Source organism: Alligator sinensis, unplaced genomic scaffold (assembly GCF_000455745.1).
Source record: "Alligator sinensis unplaced genomic scaffold, ASM45574v1 scaffold144_2, whole genome shotgun sequence".
Taxonomy (NCBI): Eukaryota; Metazoa; Chordata; order Crocodylia; family Alligatoridae; genus Alligator; species Alligator sinensis.
Window position 1 is genome coordinate 2,239,079 of NW_005841872.1, and position 7,922 is coordinate 2,247,000.

Below are 7,922 nucleotides of genomic sequence, written 5' to 3' on the forward strand. Positions count from 1 at the left end.
AGGGCCAAGGCTCTACTTGTGGGAAGTTACCGCCTGTCTTGCAAAAGGCTTGAAGATGAGAATCTCCTAGGATGAGATATTCAGAGAAAATGAGGTAATTATCTCTTTCTTGAAAAAGTCCTTAATGTTAATATTAATTGTAATTTTGCATAATTATAACAATTATTACCTTTCTTTGCCTACTGGAAGTAAATTATTATAATCTTCATTATCTAGCATTTTTTCATAATCGCCCAATTCCTTATTTTAAAGGAAACCAGTTCTTTAATAATCTTATTTTCTAAATAAAGCAATAGCTGCCTAGACATCTTAGTGAATAACTAGAGTTCTTAATATAGTAAAAATTTTTAAAGTGCTAGTTTGCACAGAGTTCCCAAATAAGTATGAAAACATACAGAAAATTCACCCTGATAACCTTAATTTTATTTGCCACTGATATTGTGTAATGACTTTGTGATATACTTTCCTAAATAGAAATTTTATTTTTGAGGTTTTAACTTTTCCATTGTGGTGTCAGTCTTAAAGAAATTAATTGTATATAGTTACATTGTGGATTAACTAAAATAGCAGTTTCAGGAATATTTAGCCAATGAAGTGTTGTGAACTTTCAAGAAACTAGCATATTTTGCCTCAAATTAGCTTCCTTATAATCAATGTTACTATCAGCTTAGTACATTCATCTACAGTAGTCTTATAATTACCATATCATGCACCTTTGTCACAATCAGCAGCTACTCTGTCACAGAGAAGCTAATCAGTAGCTGCTCAATTAAATCAAACATTGAAGTCCTATTTCTATTGAAATTTTCTGTGAAATGGGAAGAGAAGGAGATAAATGCAGATTTCATTAAAAGGTAGCTGTAGTAATTTGGCTGTGCAGAAGCAACAGAATGCATTCAAGATGTCTTAATCGGTTCTTTCCATCTCTAATTGCTAGAAGCCTGTGATAACTTGAAATGGATTGTTTGAAGCAGCTGTTTTAATCAACTAAATACCTGCCATTTTGCCCTCTGATTAGCAATCAAAAAAGTCTTTAAAGCTGTATGAAATTGCACTGCAATGCTGTTTCCCAGTGTGTCATGGTCTGTCATGTACATTAAGTAACTTTTGTTGTTTTGGACCACTTTTGAGTAGTCACCTTTGAGTAGGGTGTTAAAAGTAGATTATTTCTAAGAGCACAAGTTCTTTTTTTGAGGTTTTATTTTCAGCATTGTGTATTTTAAGCCACTTTAAAATGTGACACCTGGTGAGAGCTCTAAAACCTGCCTGTCAGGGGAAAAAAAATTGTGTTCTTTCGGTAACAGAGTTTACCAATGAGACTTTTCTAATCTTGTAGTAGAGATGATGCAAAAATAAAAATGTTTTTTGCAAAATAGAAACAGGACTTTAACTTTCTTGTCATTGCTAAAATCGGCAATGTGCATCTCTCTTAGTTCCTCTCAAGTGTACCCATTAAGCTGCAGGTCTGCTTTTCCTGAACCTCCATCTGGATGAAGCCCTGCAAAGATTACATATCTGGATTTGCATCCCTGCAAAGGGGAGGAGGCTGGTGCTTCCCTCCGCGGTGGCAGCGGTGGCTCCCCCCTCAGGTGGCACCTGCTTGCAGGCAGCCGGCTCAGGTGGTCCCAGGAGGCACTGCAGCTGTGCTGCGGAGGGAAGCGCTGGGCCCCCACACAGCTCAGGCAGGCAGGTAGGCAGGCTCCGGGTGGGGGGAGATCAGGCTTGCTGCTTTCCTGGGCTGCTGCCAGGCTGCCTGCAGGGCTTCCTGCAGAGCTGTGGAGCTGCATGGAGCCCAGTGCTTCACTTCACAGCTGTAGGGGCAGCAAACTAAAACTCCTGGAAGGAGTTTTAGTTTGCTGCACCCCAAGTCATTTAAGGCGCATTACATCACTGAATTTCCTACAGTGGCTGGAATTAATGCGAAATATGCTGCCAACGCATGCAAACACTGACCCCATTAAAGCAGTGCAAAAGCACTTAGCCCACTTCAAAGTATCATGCGCGCACACACCCCTCATTTCATCTACACCCATCTTCTATCTGAATTATTCATACCAGAACCACTAGCATATCAAGTCTAGCAATTGTCTTGAGAGATGAGGAGTTCTTATCCCTCTGGCATATACTGCATTAAGTCATTTAGCCAACTGTAGTCTCCTTAGGCCATATGGAGACTGCAAACTTGTCCACACCCATCAGTGAACTGCTCCATGTGGCCACGACCTGACCTAGAAGCAGCATAGTCATGTCCATGAAATCAGCTGCAGTCAGGCTAATTAGCACTGGTGAATGACAGTGCTAATTAGTCATGCCCTGCTAATTAATATGCCTACTATAACTGTGGAGCTCCACTATGGGTTCAGGAGAGGACCTCTGTGAAACACTGCAGCATACTGGGACATGAGGTCTGCTTTTCATGCTGCTGCTGAGCCTGGTGTGCTTGCGTTGTATACGTGGCCTTATGTTTCTTAGGTACCGGATAATGTTTTGGCCCCTAAGGACTTTGTGCATATTCCTTTTTCATGGTGTTTCAGGGTTTGTCACTGGTATGTTTTCATGCTTTACACACCGAGAGAAATTGGAATCTCCAATATTTGGTCTTATTATAACAATGAATAACTATAAATATACTTTGCATTATATTAAATGGAGAATATTGTCATCATTCTGTTTTATAATCCTTAAATGCTTTCGTATGGCTACTTTAAAATTGACAACTTATTCCTGACTGAGAGAAAATAGTGGATCAGTTTTCTCATTCCCAGATAATAAAATGATAACCTGATATTGTTAAATAAGGGAAATATTATTTATATTTAGTACTTTTGATTTTTGTTATTACAATAATAGTTACTGACAATCACATTAGTTACTTATACTGACAGAGATATACAGCAACATCTTTATGTAGTTATGGAGTAGGAGATTACACTTTTATATCCCTTTGCCAAATAGGAAACCTAATGAAGTAGAACACTAGATGAGGGGTGAAAAACTAAAGATGACTGCTCCTTTCCATTCAAGTTTATTTTGTGTCACCCATAACACTGGGCTCTCGGGTTCTATCTGTTCTTGAGTGCACAACTGAGGGCTTGTGTATACCCTGGGAAGGATATTGCTGAGCATGCCTCACCCATGAGGCTGGGTTCACATGAGTAGGGACATGCCTTTACAGATGCACAAATAGTAGCAAGAAAAATTTGTGCTGCTACTTTTGTACCCTGGTGCATGCCTCTGCCAATGTGCTTTGCAGCAGGACACACTGTCCTGCTCCTCCACATGCTGTGGGGCAAGGGTCTGACTGTGGCATAGGGTGCCGCAGCAGGCTAGCCAGCTGGGACACAGTGTGCCTCAAGATGGGGGAGCAGGCTGCAGGGCCACAAACCACACGTGCCTGCACATCTAGATCCAGCCCTGTGTCTGCCACCATAGTCCAAAACCAGAAGTTCACCAGTGAGGTTGATGTGCTCTAATGCCCTGCACCTATTCTGGAGCACTTGGTCTCTGGTAGGACTGAATATCTGTTGGAGTGAGCCCACAGAAACCTTACTGGGGAGCTTCAAGGTTTGGAGCACTTGGGCAAGTGTGGGCATGCAGGCATGGTAGGGGGCTTTCTGTCCTATCCTGTTCTGGACCTCCTGCTGCAACAATAGGTCTTGACCCTACCCACCCACTCTGGTCCCCACCCTTAAACCTTGGAAATGAATCGGTTAATCCACTCTAGAGGAATGCCCACCACCATCTCTTTTGAAGTGCGGCACCCAGAACTGAATGCAGTACTCCAACTGCGGCCTCACCAAAATCGCATAGAGGGGGAGTATCACCTCTCTGGATTGGCTTGAGGTGTATCTTTGGATGCATGACAAGGTATGGCTGGCCTTGCTGGCTGCAGTCAGGCATTGGTGGCTCATGTTCATCTTGGAGTCGATAATGACTCCAAGATCCTTTTCCGCCTCTGTGCTTTCAGAAGGGAACTCCCCAGCCTGTATGTATGCTGTGGATTCCTTCTTCCAAGGTGCATCACCCTGCATTTATCTACGTTGAACCCCATCCCATTCTCATCTGCCCACTTTTGTACTTTGTCTAAATCCAATTGCAGCCTCTCTCTCCCTTCAAGTGTGTCCACCTCGCCCCACATCTTAGTGTCATCAGCAGACTTGGACAGTGTGCTTTCCACCCCATCGTCCAAGTCACTGATGAAAATGTTAAACAGTGCGGGCCCGAGGACTGAGCCCTGCTGAGCACTGCTCACATCTCGCCAGGTTGAGTACAACCCGTCCACCACTACTCTCTGGGTGCGTCCCATCAGCCAATTTTTTACCCATCCAACTGTGCAGGCATCAATGCCACAGTCGCTTAATTTATTGATGAGGATGGGGTGAGAGACAGGGTCAAAGGCCTTCTCAAAGTCTAGAAATACTACGTCCACGGCGACACCATTATTCAAGGATTTAGTTACTTGGTCATAGTTGGTTGCATCAGTTGTTCTTTTTTGTTTTAAAATAAGCTCAGCAGTTACTTTCATGCAATTTGATACACGACTTGTACTGCAGAAAAGAATGTATTCACTTCTGAAAAGAGGATAATAAATTGTATAGATATTTTTTGTTCCTTAGACGGTTGGCAAAATACAAATTTTATACTTTAATAAAAAATGTTGGCTAACATGATTTTGAATTATAAATCAAACCAAGTTAAAAATTCTTGATAGTCCGCAAACTAGAATTATTTTGATTTTGAAGCTGATATGATTTTCTGTGCAAAAATTATATTGGGATTTTAGTTAAGTGGCTAGCAGAAATGGATATTTTTGAATTTTCTTTTATTCTATCTAGTGGTTACAGTAATGGAACAGAGTCTGATTAATACCAATAGGAGAGTGAAATTTAACAAATATATTAGCCAAAAATATATTTAAAAACATTTCTCTTACTGTAGTGCCAAGAGCCCTCAGCAGAGACTGGAACCTCCATGTGTTATGTGCTATACATACGTGTACTAAGATAATCAGTACTTGAAAGCTATTACAATCTATGGGTGGTACAGAAGAAGAGAGAAGCAATTTTTATTTAAAGAAAAAACTGGGAAATTAAACATAGAAAGATTAAGGGCCAGATGCAGTCGGGTTATGTAGATGCCTACATTTTGGCACTGAAATGCCTAACACTTGGGTACCTAGCTTGGGGGTGGGTGGGGGGGTGTGATACAGTTTGAACATGTTTAGGTGTCTAAAATACAGTCAGTGGGAAGAGGCTGGAGCCACTAAAGGGTGGTACAGAAAGGAGACACCTTAGTGTAGGCAATAAGTCATGTTAAGTGCAGCGGTGCATCTGAAGTCCTGCACCTCTTGCAGCTTGGGTGTCTGAATAACACTGCACATTAGACATCCTCAGTCACTTTGCAACCAGAATGCCTAGCCTCACTTTTGAAGGTAGGCGTCTATAGGGTTTGCTGCCTGAATGTTGCATAAGAGCACAATCATTAGAACACTAGCCCTTGAAGTAGGAGATCTGGGTTTTGCCCCTCCCCTCCCTTTAAATCTGCCAGGATTGAAACCAATAACTCCTACTTAAGATAGTGCCCTGACCACAAATCTATAGAATAGGCTGATAAGGGGCATCCTCCATCCATCCTGTTGATGAGTTACTGGGTAATCACGAAGCCCACACAATGAGGTAAATAAGAGAAACTGATTGTAATCAGGGAACTCCTTTGAGAGGGTAGCATCCTAAGTTTTGGTCTGTTCTGCCAGAGTTATTTACCTGTGGGTGTTTTTGTTTTTTTTTTTTATTAAACAGTCATTATTAACACCCCTGCCCCTAGGGACCCTAGGGTTTCCCCTTTCTTAATTGAATGCCCTAACTACTAGGCTATGCTCCTACTTCCTTTTGGGTTCATTTCCTTCTCGGTTGCCAGTCATCATCAGGGGGACTGAAGGGTAGGATCCCAAGATAAAGCCTAGTGATTAGGGCTCTATCCTGGGAAAGAAGGGAGGTGAGTTTAAATCCCCTCAGGCTAAAGATAACCTAAAATCTAGATATTCCATTTCCTGGGTGACTGTTCTAACTATTGGATTCTTAAGCAAGCCTGGGCAGCACCTCTACCACTAGTATTTTTGAGCTAGGCATGGATGATTACTCCTTGGGTAGAATGATCCAGCCAGTAATATATCCACCTTTTGGGTAGTCTGGGTAGTCTGTATTTCCTTAGCTTGTTAGCAAGAATGTTGTGAGAGAGAGTGTCCAAAATCTTGTTAAGGTCAAGGTATATCACATCTGCTGCCTCCCCCACATCTGCAGGGCCTGTAACCTTATCAAAGAAAGAAATCAGGTTGGTCAGAAATGCCTTGCTCTCGGTGAACCTGTGCTGGCTGTTCTTGCTTACTCTGTTCTCCTTTAGGTGCTTCATGATAGATTCTTGAGGGTCTGCTTCATGATCTTTCCCAGTATCTAGGTCAGGCTGACTAGTTTGTAATTCCTCAGATCCTTTTTCTTCCCTTTCTTAAAGATGGGGACTATATTTACCCTCTTCCAAGTGTCTGGGTCCTCACCTGACCTCCATGAATTTTCAAACAGAATAGCCAGTGGCCCTGAAATGACCTCATCCAATTTCTTCAATACCTTGGGGTGCATCCCATCCAGCCCTAAGCATCTGACTTCTCTAAATAATCCTTAACCTGTTCTTTTACTATTCTAGGATGTCTGTCTCCTTCCCTATCTTTGCTGTTACTTACTACAACAAAAGATCGTTGTTTTTTTTTTTTGTTTTTTGTTTTTTTTTTTGTTTTTCTTCATTCTGCCTTACAAAAACAATGATATGGCATGGTGTATGTGAGGAAAATATGATAGTAAAGGCAACTCCAGGCTGGTTAATAATAAACCTTGACTGAGATTTTTTTAAAAAAATGAATCATGGAAATAATTTATCACTACAAATACTGAATTATTTTTTACAATGATTAACATTTTACCTAATAGCTTAAGAATGATTTTTCCCAAAGATGATTTTGACATGCCATAGTCTATGTTAACTATGTTTGAAATTTGTGAGAGAGACAGCACTAGGTTTAATTTATCTGTAACTTACTTCATTTTGGACTGTCATAATACAGTACATGTTGCCTGTTATAGGTGCCCTAAACTTCTTTCTTTGATGCAATATGCACTAACAGGCAGGAAGCATCCAGAAGTCTCTAATCCAGCTAGCATTTGATTGCCAGAGAGAATATTGTGAAGAAAACTTCCAGTGAGACTGTTTGTTTGGCAAAGCGGTGTTCTGTAACGGTCTCTCCAGCTACTCATAACCTTGGTTGCTGTGTGCTGTCTTGTTCTGATGACACCCTAGACTATATTCTGCAGTTTCATAGGATCATAGGAAATTTCTGTAACAATGAGTCTGTAAAACTCTGAGTTGTTTTGGGTAAGCTTCAGTGCTGAGTAGCAAGATTTTTGCTTTGATTCATTTGAAAACTCAAATCGTGGATTTGTTCATTTGGCAGAAAATGGTATCACTTGGGCTAGGTACGGACTTTCAAAAAGACTAATTCCTCCTCAGGCTAAGTTGCATAATTTTCTGTAAGTAGCTTAGGTTACATTGGTAGTAAACAGAGCACACGTTCACCATTGGTGGGGGGTAGCATTCAAGCTACCTGCACTGGCTAAGGCTAGCAGGTTGGGGCTTCATGGGCTGCTGGCGACTGCCAAGTGCACCTAGTAGCTGGGCCTCCCTTGATGGCTGCTGGGTCTGTGTTGCAGAAGCCTCCATTTCCACTCCCTTCCCCTGCCCCCACTGCCTACCTGTGGCTGTCAGCTGGCTGTAGGCAGGAAGCAGGACTGGGGACAGAAGCTTTACTGGTTTGGCTCTGGGAGAGCCAGAGCTGGGTCCATGGGGCAGAATCCTCTGTTTCCACCCTTCTTCCCCCC

At 41.9% G+C, this 7,922-nt stretch overlaps 1 protein-coding gene across 1 annotated transcript in view; it reads left to right on the forward strand.

The window, feature by feature from the left end:
- OCA2 (OCA2 melanosomal transmembrane protein) overlaps window positions 1-7,922 on the forward strand; it is a 421,183-nt gene that overhangs the window by 181,799 nt on the left and 231,462 nt on the right. The gene's annotated exons all lie outside the window — the stretch shown is intronic.